We start from the raw sequence: 25805 nt of genomic DNA, 5'->3' as shown, positions 1-25805 counted from the left end.
AGCCATTTCAGGCACTTAAGAATGAAAGTTGGGAGGCGGATAGGTACAAGTGGCATTTAAATAATCCCTGTATGCATCTCAGACCAAGACTATGCCTGTCAGTACTTCCTGTGTGAGACCCTTGCTGTGTAAGATTCATGCTGAAGTCTTTGGGGAAGAAGAGCAAGAGGGTTTGGGCTTAGTCATCTCCTCATATACCTTCAGAATTTGGTCTTACAACCCCCCGTATGCCCACAGCCCAGTTTTTCCAGTCCCTCATTATGTCATGCAATCCTGGTAATGTCTAGAAGCAGCATGTTAGAAGTGCTTGTTTTCTCCTGCACGGCCTTTTGGAGATTAGAGAGGATTATTTATGAGCAAAGATTCCTGCCAGCTGCAGCAAAAGTACAAGAGACGCCATTGTTATTCAACCATCAACTTACTGTTCCCGGTCCATGTTTTTCCTTACTCCAGAGATGGCCAATGATCTCTTGACCTCAGGGAATAGAGACAGAGGTGCTTGCTGTCCCCTCTCACTTTCCCAAGAAAAAGACTCACTAAGTACTTGCACTGGTACTCCCAGACACTTTCAGGGAGAACCTAACTGAGATGTTTCAAAAGTCTGAGGGTCTGTAAGGGGGGAAAGTTACATCAGTAATAAAGCTTGGGAAAGCAACCATCTGCAAACAATTCATCGAGGCTGGGTTTTTCAAAGGGGACTAAGAGAATAAGGAAACCCGGAGCTCATTGACTTTCAATTTCAGCCTTGATGAATTCAGCCCTTCTCCTGGTTTGGAATTATCCACCCACACACTTTTGTGCTTACAGATTTGGTTTGTTATTTGAAATTACTCAATGAATGGTTTATGCAAATATATGTCTTTGGGTTGCTCACAGTGTGTTCACCACTACCACTTCAAGTACCCCTTGTTCCTAAGTCACTATTCCCTGCTACATGACTAGTTATCCACATTACATAGTATTATTTCTGTTCTCTGAACAGATGGCTGTCAAGGAATATTTTTCAATGTGGCTGCGCAAACACCAACACCAGTATTTGCCACAAACTATCATCTTCTGACTACTCTTGAAAACAAAAGTTTGCCTGTTCAAATGCTTGCTGGGCACAGATAAAAACAATAGCAAAAACCATAGAAGGAATCATCCAGTTTAAAACAAGCAAAAGTTTCCTAATCTTTTTCCCCCTGTAGCCAGACACGAACCCCATCTTGTTCCCCCCCCTCCCAAGAGAGCAAGAGAAAGGCAGTCAGCCTTTGATGCCCTGGGAACGCAGGTGTGGTGCCTGTCCCTGACTCTACCATAAACAGAAACCAGATAGTAAATGGGCTAGCTGACGACTGGGAGGCCTCCTGTCGCCGTGATGGCTAGTATCAGTAATTGACACGCCTGCACTGTCTCAGGAGAGAAATCTTCGCCCATCACATACCAGAGGTGCCCATTGTCTGCATCTTCCCAGGTGTGAATTATGCTTTGCACCCTTCATGGGAAACTTGGCATTCAAAGCCATTTTTCCTAATTGGCCACTTGAGACCAGGAAGAAGCCCATGTGACCCAAGGGGTATAAAGAGGGGTTTAGTTGCCCATCCCATTTGAGCTCCAATCACCTACACCTGCTGGCAGGTATTGATTGTCTCCTGAGGTCCATGGGACGCCCAGCCTCGCCCTACTTCTTCCCAAGGAATTGAAAGAAAGACGCTGGCCACACCAAGTCTGGAACGCAGGGGTGAGAATTGTACCTGCAATGTGTTTCTTTATGTTTACACTTTAATTGTTACTCTGTTATAAGTTTAGTTACTTTATTATAGTTTTCTTAAGGCAAACTGCTTCATTTCTATTGTAAACTGCCTTTGGTAAGGTGATTTAGCTATAAACTTTGGGAATAAGTGGGATGCCCTCATTCACTTATAAATATATATATATTGAACCAAGTTTCTTTTATTTTATTTTCTCTTTCTTTCTCCTATAATAAGCCAGTGAGTGTCAAGCTTCTGACTTGAACCCGTGCTGCTGTACCCAAACCGAACACAAACAAAAGAACTTCAGCCGGTCAAAGGGACAGGTATAGGGAGAGCTTGGGCGTTTTGGATTGTGTCACTCCCAGGTGGCAGATCCATTGGGGTACCTCTCAGCCTCCCCGGGCTGCCCGCTGCAAAGGGATTTCTGTATCCTAGCAGCTAAAATCTGAGGTGTAATAAGCTCTCCCTGTAAACTTATTGGGGCGCCAATCAACCTCCTCCAGGTTGCCCGCTGCAAGGGAACCCAGTCTCAGCAGTTGAAGTCTCGGGTGTATAGCACACACACACACACAACATAGGAAGAGCTTGGGCGTTTGGATTTGTGTCACTCCCAGGTGACAGATCCATTGGGGCATCTCTCAGTCTTTCCCTAAGGCTGCCCGCTGCAAAGGAATCTTGGATTCTAGCAGCTAAAATCTGAGGTGTTATAAGCTCTCCCTATAAACTTATTGGGGCGCCCGTCAACCTCCTCCAGGTTGCCCACTGCAAGGGACCCCGGTCTCAGCAGTTAAAGTCTCGGGTGTATAACACACACCACTCACTGCCCTGACCGTCGGCTGACACCCCCCCATCTCCATCTAGCTATGGTCACGTCTCGATGCAGCAAGCAAACATCCTCACTTAAATTCTAAGAACATAACCTCTTGTATTTTCCTCAAACTTCCCCAGGCTTAAATATCATAGTGATAATGTTTTACATTCCTGACATATTAGGGCATGAAAACAGGCATGACAGCTGGGATAAGAAAATCCAGAAATGTTGTGTTTGACCCTAAATGCACATGTTCACTTTAAAAAAAAGTTCAATAACCATTATAATATAAATAATGAGTGTAAGCAAAGGAGCCCAAAGCACACTACAAACTGTATACTCTTTATCAGTCCCAATGAAATACAGTCTCATCAGGGGCAGAACATGACAGATGCTTACTACAGTACAATAATGGTGCCCAACAGTGTGGAATAGAAAGTGCAGTCTTTTGCCCATATGTTCTTAATAATAGGCAACACTTAACTCACACTCTCCTATTTATTGCTTTGCCTGCTATAGCCTCATAAACTGTTCAACTCAGCACATAGGATACACACTGATTGTGTGTACTTCCCAGATATAAAAACAATATAGATTATACTGTTTGACCATTTCCAGTCATCTTTTGGTCAGTTCAAGATTCTCCAAACCCTACATTCAGGTTAAGGAAAAGTTTTGCCTAGGAATTTCTATGCATTTTAAAATATGATCAAAAACTGACCAGGAGTCCCAGACTTTACGGGATCCTGGCAGATGCTGTTAGTCATGCTGAGATAGAACACATACACTTCCAAGACACCCATGACACAAAACAGTGGATGTGGATAATGTGCCCTGAAAGGATGCAAGTGTAAAAAAGTACAGTCAACTGCATTTCAGTATTTATGGACCAACTATAAGGAGCTAATTATTTGCAATATCAGCCATCTAAAAAGCAGTGACATCACTCTGCTAGTAAGAGGCAGTAAAGTAAATCATTTGAATCTTGAAAAATAAGTTGCTCTGGAGTTATGACTAGACAAGAAAAATTAGGATTTTTCCCAAAATTAATCAAATCAGTTAATTCAATCTGAACTCTCTATCGCTGTAAAATGCCTCCAGACATTTATCTTGGGATGGGATGTGGCATTGAAAATTTGGAGGGAATTGATATGATTTCGTGAAGAATAACAAGGTGTTGAAAATCTGACATAAGAACATAAGAACGGCCGTACTGGGTCAGACCAAAGGTCCATCTAGCCCAGTATCCTGTCTACCGACAGTGGCCAGCACCAGGTGCCGCAGAGAGGGTGGACCAAAGTCAATGATCAAGCGATTTGTCTCCTGCCATCCCTCTCTAGCCTCTGACAGACAGAGGCCAAGGACACCATTTTATCCCCTGGCTAATAGCCTTTTATGGACCTAACCTCCAGGAAATTATCTAGCTTCTCTTTAAACTCTGTTATAGTACTAGCCTTCACAGCCTCCTCTGGCAAGGAGTTCCACAGGTTGACTACACGCTGTGTGAAGAAGAACTTTCTTTTATTAGTTTTAAACCTGCTACCCATTAATTTCATTTAGTGTCCTCTAGTTCTTCTATTTAGGGAACTAATAAATAACATTTCTTTATCGGCCCTCTCCACACCACTCATGATTTTATAGACCTCTATCATATCCCCCCTCAATCTCCTCTTTTCCAAACTGAAAAGTCTCAGTCTCTTTAACCTCTCCTCATATGGGACCCGTTCCAAACACTTAATCATTTTAGTTGCCCTTTTCTGAACCCTTTCCAAGGCCAAAATATCTTTTTTGAGGTGAGGAGACCAAATCTGTACACAGTATTCAAGATGTGGGCATACCATAGTTTTATACAGAGGCAGATAGGGTATGTCTACACTACCCCCCTAGTTCGAACTAGGGGGGTAATGTATGCATACCGAACTTGCTAATGAAGCCCGGGATTTGAATTTCCCGGGCTTCATTAGCATAAAGCCGGCTCCGCCATTTTTAAAAGCCGGCTTGTTCGAACCCCGTGCCGCGCGGCTACACGCAGCACGCGAACTATGTAGCCATTCCGATCTATCTGTACACCTCGTTCCACGAGGCGTATAGATAGTTCGGAATAACTACGTAGTTCGAACTATCTAGCCCGTGCCGCATGTAGCCGCGCGGCACGGGGTTCGAACAAGCCGGCTTTTAAAAATGGCGGAGCCGGCTTTATGCTAATGAAGCCCGGGAAATTCAAATCCCGGGCTTCATTAGCAAGTTCGGTATGCATACATTACCCCCCTAGTTCGAACTAGGGGGGTAGTGTAGACATACCCTAAGATATTCTGGGTCTTATTTTCTATCCCTTTCCTAATAATTCCCAGCATCCTATTTGCCTTTTTGACTGCCGCTGCACACTGTGTGGAAGTTTTCAGAGAACTGTCCACGATAACTCCAAGATCTCTTTCCTGATTTGTCGTATCTAAATTAGCCCCCATCATTATTTGGCTGAAGCTAGCTTCAATCTTCACTGGAGAGAGACTAAAGCCCCTTCTTCATATCCTAATAAATATGGTTTCTGGAATTGAATGTATATTGCAAATATTTAGAAGATCCTAAATTGCATGCTAGTTCAGCTGTACTTATGCCACTTTCTAATTCTCTTAGCAACGAACTTTCATGCATGACTTTTATTCATATGATTATGGAAGAGCTTTTATTTGTGCCAATGAGAAGACAAATGAATAATATCTGAAATGTTTACTCAGGGCTTGTTTTCACTACTGTGCTAAATAGGCCAATTTAGTGCATCTGGTGAAGATGCGTAATGTTCATGGGAGAGTGCTTTCCTGTTGACATAGTTATACCATCCAAATGAGAGGCAGAAGCTATGTTGGAAGGAGAGTGTCTCCTATCAACTTAGCATGATGCAGACACTGTTTTAAGTTGCTGTAAGAATGTTGCTCAGGGGGTTGTTTTTTGTCACCCATGAGCAACATAAGTGCAGACAAGCCTTCAGACAGTATTATTGCCTTTATGGGCTTAGATGTGATGGAATTCAGAGACAGAGAGTGGTGATACAAGCAAGCAAGAATAACAATACCATATGATTCAGGGGACTGACCACAATGCTTCAATAGTGTATACAAATATTCAATAGGGAGACGGAACACTCGATAATAAGTTCATTATGAAAACCGTCCATAATGAAATTTGTCAAACAATTTTAAACAGCAGGCAGCTTAGTAAAAAGTGAAAGCTGGCAAGAGCTCACAAATAAAACAGGACTAGCATTTCAATGAATAACTTTTCCCCACTAAAAATCAACTAGCTGTAGTAATTTCATCCTCATTTTCATCAGTTCTTATGTTTTTCACTTGGGTCATTTGTTACCCATGTGAAAGCTCTGTTTGTCTTCAGCTGTCTGAGACCCATATAGAACTTATTAATACTATGAAAGAAACAGATGATGATAAAAACAAGAAGGAAAACTGTTTTTCTTTTTCTCTGGGCTGCATAGGGCTACTCCAGTCAGCACACACAGCAGTACTCTTTTAAAAAAAAAAAAAGCCCATTTAATATTTAGTAGGTGTGGGATTCTACCTCAACAGTCAGGCTTGAGAATAAAAATATCTCACATGGTTCTGTACACAAAATCATAGATAGAAATCCAGACTATTGTACACCACCACATTTCCTGAAAGGTGAGGTAGAGACAAGGAGCTGTGATTCCCTATATATACACACATACATGCTCTGAGCTGATGCCTGTCAAACCAATCCTCGGTTAAGTGGCAAACATAATGCAGCTTCCTCTCCCTAGAGGTAAGTGTCCTCATTATTGAGGCGAATGAACCCCTGGATGTATAATAGAATCTTCTTTAAAATATTCATCATATGACAGCTCATAGTTCAGCCATATTTGGCCTGAACACTGCATTTTAGGGAATGCTGGGACGCTGTAGTCAATTAACTTGGTAATTTGCTCACCATATTTTTTTTAAACACAGATCATTAAACATTTATGATGATTCGTAACTTGTTACTCTCCTATTAGCTTGCCAAGCAGGCGGTGCAAACAAGGTATCTGCTATTCTGGTAATGTCCAGTAGCATACAGAAGCCTGACACTCTGTTTTCACTAAGCAGAAAAATGCTGCCTTCTCCAGGGTGAGTCACATCACCATCATGGTTCAGCTCCCTTCACACGCCTCAGAATTAACATTACAGTCTCCTACAGCCCCTTTGCCAAGAGGCCTTGAACTGGTCATGTAGCATGGGAAGAAACAGATACCAGAATATTTCATCACTTCTTAGGACTGAAAAACTAAGAAAAGGAGTTGGGGGGGGGGGGGGGGGGAGGACACGCACACATAGTGAGATGGATTTTTCAACCATAGGGCAGTGTCTTTTCAGGCTAAAAATTACATTTTACTTTCAAGCATTGCTGTCAACTTGAACTGATGTTATTCTTCAAGTTTTCAATGCAGCACCCTTTAACTAATATGTCTTAAAAGCAGATTCCTTTTAATAAAGATTTTACCAAGGATATTCCTGCCCCTTTTCTTTTCTAACATGGATTTCCTGGAGAGCCACAACTTTAAACAGAGTTGGCCTCCTCCTGCCCAAACCATTGTTGCCTCTAATTATTTCCATCTATGTGCAGAATAAATTTTGTTAAATTTACCAAGGCATGTGTGGATGTGCACCACCAGTAGAAACACATGCTGTCAGTCATGGTGCTGTGGGCACTCTGCTAATCAGCTGGGAGGCATCTGAATCTCTCTTGGGTGACCACCCAAGCACTCAGCCCAGGGAACACTGGCCCCAATCCCTAATGCTGTGCTGCAGTTTCAGTTGTGCTGTTTCTGGAACACACCCTGATGTTGTGCACGTGGAGCTGTGTATACACAACTACTCGGGAAGATGCCCGTACCTTGCAAACTTTCATGAGATCAAATTCAAATTAATCACCATTAAAGTGATTCCTCAGCTGAGTAAAATTAACTCCTTTGTGCCATATTCCATTCAGATAGCAGTAGCACAAGTATCTGTCATCACAGTCATTCTTTAGTTTTAGTCTTTCACTTGGTCTTAATCACCTGAAATACTCTGAATTTGCTGATCTCATTATCCAGCTTTAATTAAAACATATTTGCTGATAAATATTGTCAAGAATCCTATAGTTAACTAAATTAACACTGGCTTAGTCTTAGCCTTTTTATCAGCTTAACCATGCAATGCTGATTGATGAGCTTTTAAAAGCAGGAATTCCTTTCTTTAGGTCAAGAGCATAACGGGAAGAGCTGGGAATTTAGAATCTGATCCATCATCAAGTATTACTGAAAGAAAGTCTGATACAATCTTACAAATTCTGCTCTGGTATCAAACTCACTTAAGGCAAGGGAGTTTCACCGAAGATGAATTTGGCCCAGTCTATTTAAACAGTAAAAGCAAAACTTAGATTCTTGATCTAAAATTCCTGATATAAGCAACATGTCTAGTTGTTTGACTTATTTATTTACTTTCTTGGCATAAAGTCAGTGTTTCTAGACCAGCAGTTCTCTTAACGACAAAAATTAATTGCAAGATACATCACCATATATGTCTAAATGATAGGGATGCTGGAGCGTTTTACAATGAAAACACATCCAATTTTAATGTAGTTCAAAAGAAGAAATGTTTATTTATGGATTAAAGCATCCAACGATCTGCTGCTCATAGTTGCTGAAATAGTGACAGCTTTTTTAAAAAAGAGAGCGAGAGAAAGCAAGAGAAGGAAAGACTTCACATCTTGCAGTCAGACATAGTGAGTGGCTCCATGTTCCAGACACACAAATAGAAAGCTCCTGGGTCTTTTGACACCAGTTGTGAACAGACGATATACAGCTTAAGTCTAAAGAAGCTAGAGGTTGCCTCTGGTGAAAGGGTGGAGATTGTGTGTCAAGCCCATCACAACTGTAGGGGGAATGCTTCAACATGTCTTGGGAAACATGATGTGTTTCTCCCTTTGGGGCTCTGCTTTACTAGCTGTTCAAGTTCAATAACATCATTTAAAAACTCCTGAAGTTGGTGAGGAGGTGACTGTTGGGATCCAAACCATAAAAGCATCCATTAAAGATTCTGCCCCCTCTTCTGGTATATTTAGTAGTTTCTTACACTAAAAAGAACCTAGAGCAGTGCTTCTTAAACTGTGCTCCATGGCATACCGAGGCAGTCAGAGGCGTGCTGTGGAGAACAACAGAATTCAAAATGGCTGCCCTTAAAGGGGGAGGCAACCCTTTTTTTGCTTAATAACATAACTTCCCCCAACCCTTTTTTCCCCCCTCAATAACTTTCCCCCTGACCTTTTTTTTTGTTTGTTTGTTTTTGCTCAACTAACCCTTGGTGTTCCTCATTAAAAAAAAATTGTGTGGTGCTCCTCGGTCTTAAAAAGTTTAAGAAACACTGACCTAGAGATTGTGGTTAACCTTTTAAAAAACTGGAGGCTAAAATTAAGCCTTGAACCTGTATTTAAGCACCTAGCTTGATTTGTAGAGGTTTTGAGCACCCACCTAGCAAAAAAATCAAAGAAATAAGAAACGAAATGCCAAGGTAGGGAGGGGATTTCTAGGATGCTCCTGCAGCACAATCTCAGCACCCTTCCCTCTGCTAGCTTCAGGAGCCCTCAAATAATGCTTTGAATTTGAACAACTAGGAATATGTACATAAGATTCTCCTTTAGCTAAAGGTGCTCCAGGTTACAATCCAGCCTTAATATTAAAACAATTCATTGTCTAACAAAGGAGAAAAGCCACTCTGACAACCCAAACAACTTGAAGTAGAGAAGTAGAGTGGTGGGTTGACCCAGCCCAAGTCTCTCTGAGAGGTCCTTTTTGAGTTATCTCTGTCCATACAACTGGAGGGATCTATGAATGGGATGATATGACAAGGAGTCTGGGTTAGTATTCCCACTAAGCTACATGGCAGAACAGCTTCACAGGTGATTAATCAGCCCCACCCAATCAGTCAGCTTTGTGCATGGAACCCTGAGTCTCTGAATAGGTGGGGCAGCTTAGAGGGAACACTGGTCTGGGTTTGATCACCAAGAGGTCCTGTACCATCCCTTGAGGCCAGAAAGACCATTGTGATCATCTAATCTAACCACCTGTAAAACACAGGACATAGAATCTTCATAACATAATTCCCACAGCATATCAGCTAGAAAAACATGCAATCTGGCCTTAAATATTATCAATAACGAAGAATACACCACAACCCTTGGTAAATTGTTTCAATGGTTAATTCTCTCACTGTTAAAAGTTCATGTCTTACTTCCATTCTGAATTTGTCTAGCTTCAGCTTTCAGTCATTAAATCGTTATACCTTTCTCCTCTATACGGAAAAGCCTACTATTAAATATTTGTTCCCCATATAGGTTCTTAACATTTCCTTTGTTAAGATAAGTAGACAGAGCTCCTTGAGTTTATCACTATAAGGCATATTTTCTAATCCTTTAATCGTTCTTGTGGCTCTTTTCTGAACCCTCTCTAATTTATCAACAGCCTTCTTTTGGACACAATATTCCAGCACTGGTTGCACCAGTGCCAAATATTTTCCTGTTTATACCTCTTAGGAGAACTTTCACTCTTTTGGCCACAGTGTCAAACTGGGAGCTCATGTTCAGCTGGCGAGATCAGTAATATATTTAGTGTTTTACTAAGGCAAATTTCACTAAACTGAGACAACCTGGAATTGATAGAGTAAGCCAAGGGTCCTAAGAAGGCATCCATGACAGGCAGAGTTAAGGACAATAGAAAGGATGTTTCCACTATATTTGGCATCCAGTGAGAGACTTAAGAAATTTTCTGGGAGAGTTGGCAATAGTATCCTGACAATAGTATTGGCCCATTGCAGTATTCCCTTGTTTCACCTTTTTATTAAAACAAACTTATTTAAAGAAGAAAATTCATTTATTTACACCACACAAGTGCCATGTAATGTCAATCTTTTAAAAATGTCCTAGAGGTAATTACGGCAATTACAAGCCAGTAAACCTAATTTCAGACCAAGGCAAATTGGTCAAAGAAACAGAATTATCAGGCAGATGTGCGAACATGTTATGTTGGGAATGATGAGTCAACACAGCTTTTAAAAAAGGATATCATGGCTCATCATCTATTCAAATTATTTCAGGATATGAGCATATATGTAAACAAAGACAATCCAGTTGCTATAGCTTACATGGACTTCCAGAAAGACTTTGACAAGGTCCTACTCCAAAGGTTTTTTAAGAAAAATAAGCAGTTATTATGTAAGAGGTAAGTCCTCTTAGAGATAAGTATTTCCTATCTTTTAACCAGTTAAAGTGTGGGAATAAATGGGCAGTTTTCATAAAGGATACAGATAAAAAGGTATCTCCCAAGGATCTTTACTGGAACCAGTGCTATTCAACAAACTCAAAAATGAGCTGGAAAAGGGGGTATGAGCTGGTGCATCAACACAACAGCTCCCCCTTTGGTTAGGCTGAGTGTTGCACCAGAGTCCACTCAGTCTGGCAGGGCGAACAGTCAGTTTTCCTTGCTTGAGTCCCACTGGGGTGTGTGAATTTTCTACTTATTTTTAGAGGGATCAGTTGTCCCCAGTATCCAAGGGGACTGGAACCCCCCTCAATTCTTAAGTCTCTCAGGGATTCTTAACTCTCCCAGAAAATTTCTTAAGTCTCTCACTGGATGCCAACTCAAAGCCTTTAAGCTAGATGGGCAGCAGGGCCATCCTTACCCATGGATGTAAGTACTGCTGTGTAGGGCACCCAAAAATGTGGGGCAGCACCAGGTATTAATGCTCACCTATTTACCTTTTCTTATCCCTGTTCTGTGGCTGCTACAACCCGGTGAGTCTTATCTAGATGAGCTAGTTAATTTAAAAGTTAAATCACCTCCTAGAAAGCCTATTAGTAGACCACTGAACTTGTGAAAGAGTCATGCAAGTGGTAATTAAGCCAATTAACAAGCACATACTGTCAGTTTCTGACTTTACTTTAGTCTATAGGGCCTTAGTTTAAAATTTCCTTTTAAAACATTATAGCATGTTATGGAAGATTATAGTCACATCTTTAAAAATGTTCCTTCCCCCAGGGCTGTTGTTGGGTATAGAGACACCAGTTTAATAGGACCTCATAAATCCCCTGATGGGCAGAATTGGAATTCAGCTACTCCTGATGTGTACTGTGCTCCTTCCTACTTCTCTTAATTTCTGTTGGTTTTGCAGCCTTTTGGTCCAGTTGTCCCTTCTCAGAGTGCTGTCTCTGCATGGCTTCTCAGCCCCTTATTCCTCCACTCCCCTGCTTTCTCTCTCTTTTATTCTTCCACCTGCTGTGAGGCTGCCAGTTAACATTGGCTGCTGGGCCAGCATGAGATATATACATCCCAAGACAGGGGATAAACAAAGTTTCAAAGTTTTTGCAGATAGACAATTACTCAATATAGTGTAACCCCCTTTTTCCTCCCTGGGTTACTCGAGAGCAGGTCACTCACAGGTATGCCTGGGCACCTAATGGTCTTGACATAAAAGGAGATCCTGACTACCCCAGTGGTGATGTTGGTTGGTTGGGGAAAACCTATCCACCCCCTTGCTGCAGTCCCTTGCTCATAAAGGATGTACAGTGGTGGTGCCTCCACCTGGCTGGCCCTGTACACACTCACTGGTGTGCCTTGGGAACCTCCAGGAATAAACTTATTCCAGCAATAAACTGGATCTAACTCCAGAATAACAATTACAAATCATAAATAATATACATCTAATAGATTTCATTAGAATGAACAACCTTTAAGTTAAGTAAAGAAATAGGATTTAACAAATTAACAGTGAATAACATCAATTAACAAAGTACATAGAAGTAAAAGGAACTTATCTAGCTGCCATTTGCACTGCCAATATTTATTCCACCCCAGAGAGTGCACACCTCTGTACTCAGAGTTCTAGACTCTTGCTTGCGTGGGCGCGCTTGAAGAACTGCAGCTGTAATGGAGATTCTCTGTAGGTAGTGTGTATGTGGGTCCAAGCTATGCAGCAGCTCTAGTTCACCGGGCTGGCCTCTCTGCCTCTTTTTGAACCCAGAGTTAGTCTGAATCTCTGAGGTCTGTCCCAGGCAGCATATTCCCAAAGATGCCCAGTTACTCACAGTCTCCTTATGTGTGCTGGATGCCAAGTAGCTTCTAGCCACAAGTACAGCGAAAGTGCCTCCCCTTTAGGGCAATCAGAAGCAGCCTACTAGATCCCAGTTCCAAAGGCTTTCTGTCCCACTCTGTAACTGTAACATAACAGCTCCTGAAGTGGATAAAAACTCCTCCACAGCAGCCTGCCTCCCTTTTGTTCCAAAAATCAAAGGGAAGAGTCCATTGGCTGCTGAGTCTTCCTCCACACATGTGGAGAGACTCAGATCTCTAAAACAAAAGTCACTCCCTTCCTGTTTTCCTGCAGGGCTCATGGCAATTGTAGTCTGTGGGGCTAGATTGCAGCACACAGGGTCTTCCCAGAAAATAAGCAGAGGCACATTTAGTAAGGTGACTACAATACTTATTTCCATCTCGGATAACTCACTTTTAGGAAGTTATATGAGCACAATACCTCGCTTCATTCTTCATCCACAGAGTTAAGGACAAGATCGGCTCTTTGTTGTTGTGTTGAAAACATTACTTCGGTCTGGGAGTTTCATGGTTGGCGAAGTGCCCATTGTATCTATGGTGTAGATGTAATTAGATCAATGTTTAGAAGTTATTCAAAGGGTTAATGCAAGGTGCCCATATGTGTATTGCTTTCTAGATTATTTACCTGATTTCAAAGTATAAGTGACATATATCACATCAAACCTGCTTGTGCTAATGGACAGTGACTGGATTACTGACCTTTGTCAGCAAAGGATTTATTACCATCTGCTTTCTGTTGCCAAAGCCATTTCCTTTGACATCCCTGACATAATCCCAACATTGCTCCTGGGAGAAATCCATGGAGTGATATCCAAGAAGACTAAAAGGGGGAATCCAAAATGACAGCCAGAAGTATAATATTTGTGGGAGTGGGGGGAAAGGGAGTAGGGTTGTAGGGTTCCTTAGCACAAGAGATATCCCTTATTTATCATCTCTGAACAATAAGTTATGCTGAATGCTGCATAAAGCAGCAAGAAATCCCACTGGCAAATGTAGGTGGGTATTGCTTATAATTAATACAAATTTATTATTAATATTAATAATGATTATGATAATATCTGTAGGAAGAGTGGAATGGGTGCTAAGAAAATAACCGATTGATTTGGGAATACAGTTTTGTCAGTACTAGTGGGGAGAGGGAGTAAAAGAAAGGTATATCCATATTTCTCAGCTTGCTGTGGGCCTCATCCAGGCTCCCCTATGCTTCTGTGATCTCCTGTCCCTTTAAATGCACTCCTCCTTCCCCAGTGAAAAGCCCAACTTCCATGTTAATTTCAGTTTCTCTGGGGAATACTGAAGTGTGCAAGGCAGTTAGCTGTGTTTTAATCAGCTTCCTGTGTCTATCTCCTTCTTTTCTGGGTCCACATATAGCATATTGGCAACAAGGGATTTAAATCCCATGAGCATCCAGTGCTCCCACTGCCTAAACAAGGAGAAGAAAAAGTGTGCAGAGAATTTTTAAAAGGAGGAGAAGCTGACCTACCAACAGCAGGTCACATTGCTGCTACAATTTCCTCGAAGCAGGACATGAGTTGTCTAGCAAGAGGGGAAGTGTGCAGATAAAGACAGAACAAAGGGAAAGGATTTTTCATTTACTGCTGTAGCTGTTCAAAGTAGTGAAGGGGAAGCAAACAGCCATCTTGGCTGACCATCTGCAAGCAGGCAGAGGAACAGCCTGTAACCTGCACTGAGGTTCTACACCCAACAGAGGAAGCCCAAGGGCAACCACTGCATTCTGCAGTGTAGCCACAACTAGCAGAGAGAAATTAGGTGCCGGCAGTTCATTGTGAAAGAAGTCCAACAGGAGCGCAGTAAAAGGAACTTTTGGGGCAATGCTGGTGAATTCAACAACCACCTAGAATCATGGCTGGTGTTCCTCAGCCATTCATAGCAATTTCAACTATTCCCACAGTGACGGATCTCAAAGCATACAGCACTCTTACTACAGCAAAGCAAGAACATGTTTTTCTCCTGCCCCATCGATTGTAGCAAAATGATATTGGTTCCATCAGTGACATCAGGAAAATGAGCATCAGTAGGACAGTTCACTCCTGTCCTAAGAAATTTGTCAGAGCATTAGCAGTTCAGATAACATTGGAAGATGCCCTACTTGACCAATTGTTCTTTTCAGTGTCAAGATTTGGAAAAAGTTACTGATTTTATCAGTGCTTACATTCAAGAATGCTTTTGAAATAGCTATCACCATAGAACCCTCAAAAAGGATTCATTGGACTTTAATATGAACAAAGGAGTTGACCTGAACTGGAAAGACAGAGGACACTGGGAAAGTAGGGAATATCCATGTGGCTGTTGTACACAAGTCAAGCAGCGAAGATCTGCTGGATTTGCTGTGTTATTTTCAAGAAATGCCAGAAGAAAGGTCACATCACCATGACCTGTCACCCAGTTCAACAACCAGAAACACAGAATAACAATACAGCCAAGAAGACCTAGAGATCCAAGACAACTATGAAGACTGAAGCTGGGCATTCATAATGTGGAAGAAAACAAAAACTCTAGAGATACTGATAAAAACCTGCTACTACATATGTTATCGGAAGCTGGAATAAGAAATTAGATCTGGCAATTAACTTGTTTGGAGCACCTACAAGAATGGAGATAGATTCCGAAGGTGCAGTTTCACTGTTTTCTGCATCTATCACCAGACAGTGTCACAATTTCCTCTGGCAGAAATGTCCATTGTTTCAAAAACTTGTACCAGAGAAAAGAGAGTCTAAAAAAAGACTCCAGATTCAAGTAGATAGACAACTAGTTGTTTTACCCTTGTATGAGACTGAAAGAAAATATCCAGCATTATATGGCAGATCTTGGCTTGAGAAGCCCAAGGTGAACTGGATTGAGATCAAGGTGATCATGAGATCTTCATGAAATACTGCACAGTTTTAGAAAAAAACTTTGAACAGAAATTTGTCAGTGAAGCTCACTATCAGGTCGGACAGCCAGTCAAATTATTGCAAACCTAGGGCTATGCCTTATGCTCTGAAGATTCTGGCAGCAAATGATTTGAACTAAACACTGTACTCTTGACAATAATTGCACATGTTAAGTGGGCTACACCCATCATACCAGGGATAAAGAAGGATGATTCCATCTGCATTTGTGCAGATTTCAAAGTGACACTTATTCCAGTTTTATCTATAGATCAGAATCTACAACCTTGTATTGAAGATTTGTTTGCTACTTTTAGTAGTGGACAGTGTGTCAGTCTACAAATACAGACTGATCTGGCATCTCACATTTTACCTGGTAAAATGGCTTACTTTGTTACTACAGACTGCATTTCCATATCATATCAGTACCTGTCTTATTCCAGAAATCCATGAATGATATTCTGAAGGGATTAAGTGGAAATCCATTCTATTTGGATTACAAATTTCTTGTTATAGGAATGGATCAAGAACATCATCTTCAAAATTAGGGTGTTGTTTTGCAATGTTTAAAAGTCCATGGACTGAAAGTATGTTGCGATAAATATGAGTTTTTCAAACTTTCAGCTGAATACCTTGGACATGTAATTGATGCCACAGGCTTAAGGAAATCACCAAAGAAAGAAAAGGTGGATCTTTAAGCACCCCTGCCAAAGAATGTGTCACATTTACATTCATTCTTAGGTCTGTTCAACTACTATGGTAAATTTCTGCCTAACGTGGTAGCAGTACTGGCACCCAGTCATGATTTATGGCAAGCAAAGAAAAAAATGGGACTAAACTAAGGACTGTGACTGTGCATTTAAAGAATCAAAGACAATGTTCACATCAGCCAAACTTCACAACTTGATGAGCATGGAGTGCTGAAGTCAGTGGGGCCATTGGGATGGAACAGTCAGTTCACACGCAAGAAATTGCAGGATCAGTGGGGGATCTGTCTCTTTTGAGATGACCCTGTCTCTGTGGATCCAGCCAGAATCTCCTGCTTTTAGGGATCAAGCCAAATGCTATTTCTGCCTAGATCAAATCATGCTCCTTTCACCACCTCAATAGGCTAATTTATAGCAAATGCCAAATTCTTCACTTTTATAGGAATGGCCCATACAGAAGGTAAAAGAACATACTGTCAAATAACATCCTCTTATGCTTGTAAACTAAAGTATGTCCCATAACGTACCTCCACTATATATTGCAAATTGATTGTATTCTATTTGACATTCTTCTGATAATATTAGAAATGTGATATTTGATTTGCTTGTTTTATAAAGAAAAATCTAATTAAGTTGTAAGAAGGAAATCCAAACAGAAAAAAGAAACAAATCAATCAATGAGAAGGCAGGAAGGAAGGAAGGAAGGAAGGAAGGAAAGAACTGTGGTACAAAGTAAACTACTTCCATCAACACTGGAAACAAATGGCTAATAGTCAATGGTAAACTACTCATTTGAACTAGATATTTCAGGAGAGTTGTCAGTTTAGCCCTGAAATTAAACAGCACTGATAAGGTGACTTTCAATTTTAGCACATGCACAGGCTTGTCTTTCCCTGTTCTTTTTACCTTTGAAGTATATTAATGTTTACCATAAAATGAATCCTTGCATTACTGAGAAGAAATAAAAATAACTTCCTGTTTGTCAAGTTTAAACTATGAGTACCCTGGCTTACCAATGGAAGCCTGCCTTTTAGTCTTCCACCTTTTAAAACATTTTTTTCATCTTAGGTAAGGTCATAAATTTTAAAAATTGTTGTTGCTGCTCTTGTTGTTTTGTAAGGGTTTTAAGAAACTTAACAGGACAAAAGCTTTTGTGAGTTATTTTCCAAAGAAAAGAGGGGTTTTGTTGTGTTATCTTGGTGGAAAGAAGCAATGTTATTTGATGTCTCCTCCAGTATTGGAACCAAAGCACAATTGCACCAAGCATGAACAAAGCAAATCGAAATGGCCACAAGGTTAGTCAAAGAACAAGAAGAAGAACACAAAAAAACAAACCTGAGCATAACATAGAGAGTTATGGTAAGAGGCAATACACGGTGAGAGAGTCAGAGAAAAGATTACTACAGTATCCCTGGTTAAAGAACTACTAATGGCTGTGCATTGGATATACCATAGCAGATAGTAGAGAAAATGCAGATTACTTTTGTGGATGGGGGAGGTGAAACAGTCATGGTACACCCACTTACAAAACTGCTAACATTTCACCATAGTACCTTGGAAGGATCAGCTCACTGAAAATTGTCATCATGGTAGAGGTGGGAGACTTTTTTGGATGAATACATGATTTGCTGAAAGCTACAGTTTCAGTCAATCTGAAACTGTTCACGAGTTTGGCACAAATAGTTTCAGTCATTCATAAAGCAGCCAACATGGAGATTGTGGTGGTGCTGACATTCCCCTTTTCCCCTTCTCTCTGTAACCCAATTCCCAAGACTGTATTAAGACCTTTAAAACGGTCATTGAGAAATCTTATGGTGGAACCACTGATAAAGAGAAGAATGGGTCCATCTGACTGGTCACTTTGGTCAGCAAACTGAATTGCAACTCAGCCACAGTGGAGCTCTGAGCTAAAGGAAGTTAAAGGAAAGACCCAAGTTCAAATCCCCTCTCTGAAACAGATTTTTAGTTGACTGAAAATTCAAAAGAAAGAAAGAAAGATTTTGTTCAACACAAACCACATTTTTCAATTTTTCAGAACTGCCACAAAACTAAAAACTCTGTCAATTGACCACTCTCAATCATAGCTCAATATTCGTTTGGAGGTAAATTTCAGAGCTTCAGTAACCCTAAGAACCATAGGAATGGTGGCAGATGGAACCCAAGTTAGCTTTTTTAGGTGCAAATTGGAGCACCAAAAATATAGGTCATATGCTGCCTTTTTAAAAGTCCAATTCAATAGAGAGTCAGTGTTGGTAAAAGTAAAAAAAATGAACTTCCTTTCTGTGGACCCAGCCTCCACACAATTCATGGCCAAGACTGTATTGAGACTTTTAAAACTGCCACCATTGAAACATCTTATGATTGACCTACTGATACAGTAGAATGAAGACGTAGTAGGAGGAGGAATCCATCTGTGTAGTCTCTTTGGTCAACAAACTGAATTGGGAGAGAAGCTCTGAGTTAAAGGAAGTGAAATAAAACTCAAATAAAAAGAAAGTGGAAACAGGAAAAAAGAGAGAGAAAGGAGGGGGAAATGATCAGCCTATATTCACAAAAGAGTGAGGCCAAGATTAAAGGTCCAATATAAAGGTAAAGGACTAGTCTGAAAACAAAGGGAAGACAAAGGAAAAGCCAAAAAAACAAGTCAAAGGGAAAAAATCAGCACAGTCAAAAGCCAATAGAATGTGACACACAATAATCTTTTCAGCTTGTACTAGTGTTCTGGGGGTCTGCCCTGTCCTAATGCCTAGGTGAAGTTCTGAGGCTAAAACTGGAGATGTACCAGCCAGCACTTGAGGGGTTAATATGGTAGGTCAAACTACACTCAGAAGACCTGTTGTCTGTGTCACTGCTGAGTTATAGCCTAATAAAACACTTCTGTAAGTAAAGGTGCTTTGCTGTGCTCCATCCTCTTGCCTGCACTAAGCACCCTCCCTCCCCCCATGCAAACTCGCTTCCCACCTCCTAGAACCAGGAGACTGGCACTTTTCAGGGCACCCAGGGCTGACACCTCTTGTTATCAACTGTCTCCAGTATGAGAGTCTTGCTTGTACTAAATCCCTATCACAGGCAGTCTGTCAGCCACTCAAGTGCTGCCATCTGGGCTACAAGAGCCCTGCCTTTGCCTTGACAACAGATGCACTCCAGCCAAGCCATTCCAAAGCATCCTCTTGTGTTATCCAGCCTTAATCGTTGAATACTCACAAAATTTCCAGATTCTCTGCACCCAAAGAAACTGTGGCCCCCAGTTTAACCATAGACCCCCTCTGCTTTTGTACTATGTACAGTGCTTGAGTTCAATGATAGATCAAAAGGTAATTTATTTAACAAAGATTAAACTAATAGAAATGGGGTGAGAAATGGGAACAAACAGTTACATATAACACATAACATGCGTTTGAAAGCCTAAATTTAACAAGTTACCTTCCTGGCCAAAGAAGCTTGTCTCACCCAAAGTTCTCTCCAGCTTTTTTTACTCAAAGCTATTTGACATTCTTTTGTCATGAAGCAGACACTCTCTGTGTATTTCTTAGGTAAAGGATGCCAGGATGTTTCTTTGCACCTCTAAATATATCAGGACAGATCTTTGATGTGCACCTCAGGACAGAGTCCTCTCATCCCAGATGTTCATCCCTTCACACAGTCCCCCACTCCTCTGGAGGAGTTTGACTCAAGATATATTACCTGAGTGACCTGCCTTTAACTACAGAACATATTTTTTAGTACACACACACACACACACACACACACACACACACACACACACACACACACACAGGCTGTGTCTAGACTGGCCATTTTTCCCGGAAAATCAGCCACTTTTCTGGAAAATCTTGCCAGCTGTCTACACTGGCCACTTGAATTTCTGCAGAAGCACTGACTTCCTACTGTAAGAAATCAGTGCTTTTTGCGGAAATACTATGCTGCTCCCGTTTGGGCAAAAGTCTCTTTTGCGCAAAACTTTTGCGCAAAAGAGCCAGTGTAGACAGCTGAGATTTGTTTTGCACAAAAAAGCCCCGATCGCAAAAATGGCGATCAGGGCTTTTTTGTGCAAAAGCGCATCTAGATTGGCCACGGACGCTTTTCTGCAAAAAGTGCTTTATAGACGCTCTTTTCCGAAAATGCTTTTAACGGAAAACTTTGAAGTAGGAATAAGAGCCTCCGGAAAAGGGCGCTTTTTCCGGAGGATCGGGGCCAGTGTAGACGCTCTTTTCCGGCTTTTTTAAAAGCCGGAAAAAAGCGGCGGACATTTTTATTTAAATGCCGCGGGGGATATTTAAATCCCCCGCGCATTTCCCTACTACGACTCATGAAATTTACATGCCCCTTCCGGAAAAGGGGCCAGTGTAGACGTAGCCCCCGTGCCAAGGAATATTCCTTCACCAGAGCATAACCTCCTCTGGCACTCCAGAAACCTGTGTCTGCTAAGTCATTTACTAGGTAGGATAAGCAAGTTTCCTAGGGATACAAACTGCTATTTTACTGAGCATTAGCTGATTTGGGTGGGTTTTGTTTTGTTTTCAGCCACTAGCTGATTTGGGTGGGTTTTGTTTTGTTTTCAGCCAGTTTTCTTTGTTTCTGTGTTTTTTTCGCTAAGGAGAACCTAATCCAGTCAAAATAATGCATCTAGATTCCAGAGCTCTGCAAATTATGTAAATTGACTTCAGTCCTTCCGATGGCACAAAACCCAAAAGGGATCTGGCCATAAAGCATGGCAAAATTCTCTGTTTCAGTGTGGCAAGAGTAAATGCACTTAAAGGGTTCCCACTACAGAGTTAATTCTTATTTTTATAAACAAACATTCTTACATTCATTCTCATGTAAAAAAAAATTTCCAGGTTCTAAGAGAAGAGACATACATTATCTGTAGCAGCAGTTTTTATCCAAACTTCACTGAGATAACAAGCAAGCAGCACACACTGAAGTCTAAGGATAAACTTAGAGATGGGTTCTGAAAGAAATTTGTTCACATTTTCAAGTGGATTTATCTAGCAGTGAAGAGCAATTTCATTTTGAACTTCAAAAGATAAGAGGTATGACTACTGATTCAAGTAGAAGACACTCAACTGGGAGATGTTATAATTGGAGTGGAATTCAGTTTAATACTCAAGATTTTTTTCCCCAACACTGTAGTTCTTTCTGCTACATCTGTTTTTGGTTTTATTTTGGATTTATTCCTTTTTGATTGCTGTCTACTAGAAGCCCATTTCTGAAAACCCTTACTCTGAAGCACCTGGCACTGGTCACTGTTTGAAGACAAGGTACTGAGTAATTACTTCACAATAGAAAGTCATTAATCCCATTATGTCCATTTTACAGATGGAGAAACTGAGACAGAGCCATTAAATTATTTTTCTGAGATCAACCAGCAGGTCAATGACACCAGCAGGAATGGATTTCACTTCCTCTCATCCCCAAATCCAGTGTCCTGGCCCTTTAGCCACATTGCTTCCCATCTAGTCTATCATTTCTGCATATGCTAATTGGACTGTGCAACTCAGGGCTAGCTCTAGCCATGTATGACTGCACACGTGCCCATGATTTCAGTGTCAAAGATGTGAAAGTGGGTGTCAATGTAACTGATGTTTCCAGATGCAGTTTAAAGGTGTTTAGTACATAGGCTACTCTCAGGGGAATTCTGCATGTGGTTTTCAACACCCAGAGCAACCAGCAAAGAGGTAAATCACCTGGTGTGGGAGGGAAAGGAATGCCCATGGGAATAGTTTGAGGAAGCAGAAGGGGCATTGCCACCCAAACAGAGGTGAGGCATGGGGGGAGGGCTGAGCAGAATTACATGCACTGCCCACCTCCCCTCATTTCTGCATGGGCAGAGCTGCCTAGGTTAGGGAGGGCACCACTATGCCTACATGACAGGATGCTGCATGCTGCTGGTTGAACTCTCCTTCTTTGTGGGTTAGAAGCCAGTCTTACTACAGTAAGGCTGTGTCCAGACTCCATGCCTCCGTCGACGGAGGCATGTAGATTAGCCAGCTCGGAAGAGGGAAATGAAGCCGCGATTAAAATAATCGCGGCTTCATTTAAATTTAAATGGCTGCCCCGATCTGCCGATCAGCTGTTTGTCGGCAGATCGGGAGAGTCTGGACGCGATGCCCCGACAAAGAAGCCTTTCTTCATCGACACAGGTAAACCTGGTTTCACGAGGCTTACCTGTGTCGATGAAGAAAGGCTTCTTTGTCGGGGCATCGCGTCCAGACTCTCCCGATCTGCCGACAAACAGCTGATCGGCAGATCGGGGCAGCCATTTAAATTTAAATGAAGCCGCGATTATTTTAATCGCGGCTTCATTTCCCTCTTCCGAGCTGGCTAATCTACATGCCTCCGTCGACGGAGGCATGGAGTCTGGACACAGCCTAAGTGCCCCCAGTCAGGTAGAGCAACGGGGCTGGGGATATGAGGGAAGAAGCAGCAGGGGAAGGATAGGCTGGGGAGTGGAATGTAGGAGTCAGGAGACAGGATAGGACAGTGGGAAGAGGCTGTGGGAATGAGAGGAAGGGGATTGGGCAGGGAATAGTGGTTAGAGGAAGGGGGTGGAGCAAGATGGCAGAGGGGCCCAGAATACGGTTTCCCCTCAGCAGAAGCTGTGGCTTCCCCATTAAGCAGGCCTATCGAACCCCCATCCCAATGAGCCTTCCCCCACATCATCCCAAACACCCCAATAAGCCTCAACCAGCTGCACCTCGACCCCCAACACACTCATGCCCGCACATCCAGATCCCCATGCCAAGTCTCATCCCTCCACTACCAGCTCCACCTCTAAGCCCCAACCACCTTCATCTAGCCCCATCTGCAGAGTTCTATTACCCTTGTGCCTGGGACTCTCTCCCTACCCCATGAACCCCTGTGCATCCAGAACCTCCATTGAGCCACCTGCACCCAGACTGTCCCACACAGAACCCTCCCACCCTACACCTGACTCCCCACCCCATAAACACTAGGTCCCTCCATACTTGGATCCTGCTGCGCTGAGCCTGCCTCTTCATACATAGTACACCTGGTGCAAAAGGGAAGGGGCCCAGCATGTTTCTGGGGCAAACCTGTCCCTTGGGCTGTGCCAAGGTCGGGTGCTACCTCACTGCGGAGTCTGTTTCCAGAAAGAGCAGGCAAACTGCAGGGCAATCTCGCACCTTCCTGAGCAAGGCTGGAGCCATTTATTTACAGAAAAATAAAATTTGCAGAATTTTACAATACTGTGCACAGAATTTATATATATTTATTTGGGGGGTGGGCACAAAATTCCCTTAGGGGTAATATGTCAACCAGGCCCTTTATGTCAATTTCACAGAAACTGTCTTATCAAACTTTTGGCAGAAAGTCTACTTTTCTCCCACTGTCAATACAAGTGCTCCACTGCTGAAGGTGCACCTCAGGCAAATATCATTTAAACTGAGTATCCTATACCAGAACTAAAATTAACAGACCATATCCAATACCTTTGCTAGATTCTATTAAATGCAGAGATTTGCCAAAACCAGAATTTTTATTCTAACTTCTCTTTCTTCCTGAATTTTACTAGCAAAAATAAAACAGAATTCAAGGCCCAAATCACACCAAGTTCTGGTTTTGCAAAACCAAAACCTGACTCACACGGATTTTCAAAACCAAAACTCATCCTCCTCAGCCCATTTCTAATTAAATATACCTACATCCCCTAGAGCTTGAAATGCACTTCAAATCTTAATCAAAGCTCTCAGCACACCCCTAATATAAGTATTATTAAAGCTGCAGCTGAAGAACCTGAGGCACAAGGAAAATAATGCCCTTGCTTTCAAAAATGGCCACTGATTTTGGTTGCTTGTGTTTATGATGGCCCAACTTGTTTCATCTGGCACCTGATTTGCAGAAGTGCTGGACCACCCCACAATTCCAAGTACATTAGTGGAAGCTGCAGTTCTTCAACACTTCTAAAAAGTAAGACCTAGATATCGCACCTGAACAAGAAGCTATGTTTGAAACGGTGATCTTGACTAAGTTGCTTAAGCAAACAATTTTGTGATAGGTTTCTGAGGGGAAGCAGTGTTAGTCTGTTTCAGCAAAAACAACAAGGAGTTTGGTGGCACTTTAAAGACTAATACATTTATTACGGAATAACCTTTTGTGAGACAACTCATTTCTTCAGATGCTTGAAGAGAAAAGAAAGAAATGCAGGGATACAGAGATGGGAGTATAATATCAGTGCTAATTAAATCAGAGTAGCTGTTGCTTACCTCAAACAGAGATGAGAAGGTTAGAGTACCTGAAGGGGAAATTACTAACTCTAATGAGAGAGCTGTTCCATGTGTCTATTTAAACCTCTCTGTGACAGTCAGAAAAGACCTCCAGAGCTCTTGACTCCATACTGTGCTTTAACCACTAGTACATGTTTCTCTCATGTACATTTCTGTCTTAATCTATGGAACTTTAATCTTCCAGGGCATTCTTCATGCCAAAAGGGCCTAATCTCAGTCCCACTGAATTTAGTGGGAGTTTTGCCATTGAGTAAAAGGAGGTCAGGATTTAGGCCTCAGTGGAGAAAACAAACTGCCTTATTTTTAAAAAAAACCTATTACTTGGGTTATGTAATAGTTATTTGTCAGATTTCCCTGTAAGGAGTCACTATGAGTCATTTTATAATGAATGCTGCATTGTTGTTGAGCTGGATGGGGATGGTGATTAGTGGTTTTGTAAGCAATTTGTTTAAAATTTGTGTCCCATACACTCAGCTCCTTTTTAAGTGGAAGGACAGCTCTGAAGATCCTTTAATTGTATCTGGAAAAGTAGGAAATACATTAATCCACAAAAACATAACCTAACAGACAGGATCTGACTTCAACCCACAAGTGCTTGAAAATGGATTTAGCTAAGGCAAAATATGCTGGATTGACAAAACGCTATGTCCTGAAACTTACAGATAACTGGTAGTTCCTTAAAAAGAACACCTGGACAGCATGTGCAGTGTGAGATCCAGCTGGGAATTTTAGCCTTGACTCTAAATTCCTAACTTTTGTGAGATGACATAAAGCTCTTGTTTTTCCCTGTTAGTATGGTTTAAATCAGTGACTTTAAACCAGAGATATACATACCCCTGCTAATAGGCAGATATCTTGTGAGGGTACATCAATTCATCTAGATATCTGTCTAGGCTATATATAAAAGCACTAATGAAGTCAATACAAACTAAAATTTCATACAGACAGTAACTTATATGTATGGCTCTATACACTACATTATGCAGTAATGTAATGTGGATATACATATTGTATTAAATGTGCTCTGTGTCATTTGTTGATGCATTCATGCACATTAATAGTTGTCATAGTGTGTATGTGGTTGCAATGTAAAATGGGTAGATTTTTTAAATGAATAGCTGGAAGCATCAATGAAAATTGTAAAAAAAAATTAAAAATGACTGGAAAAAAACCTCTCATCAATTTTCCAGGCAATATATTACTTTTGGATTCACATCTATAGTGATCTACTCCAAGCTTTGAGTTTCTTTTGCAGAGAAAC

General features: G+C 41.5%; 1 long non-coding RNA gene across 3 annotated transcripts in view; it reads right to left on the bottom strand.

Moving 5' to 3' along the window:
- The window catches only part of LOC102450663 (uncharacterized), a 190074-nt gene that overhangs the window by 98991 nt on the left and 65278 nt on the right, over positions 1-25805 (bottom strand). For all 3 annotated transcript variants that reach the window (XR_012902104.1, XR_012902106.1, XR_012902105.1), the window contains exon 5: positions 13095-13232. This is a non-coding gene — a long non-coding RNA (uncharacterized LOC102450663). The remainder of the gene's footprint in view (positions 1-13094; positions 13233-25805) is intronic.

The sequence above is a fragment of the Pelodiscus sinensis genome, chromosome 2 (genome assembly GCF_049634645.1).
Source record: "Pelodiscus sinensis isolate JC-2024 chromosome 2, ASM4963464v1, whole genome shotgun sequence".
NCBI lineage: Eukaryota > Metazoa > Chordata > Testudines > Trionychidae > Pelodiscus > Pelodiscus sinensis.
The sequence above is the reverse complement of the archived record's forward strand: the minus strand, read 5'-3'. Positions and strand labels throughout refer to the sequence as shown.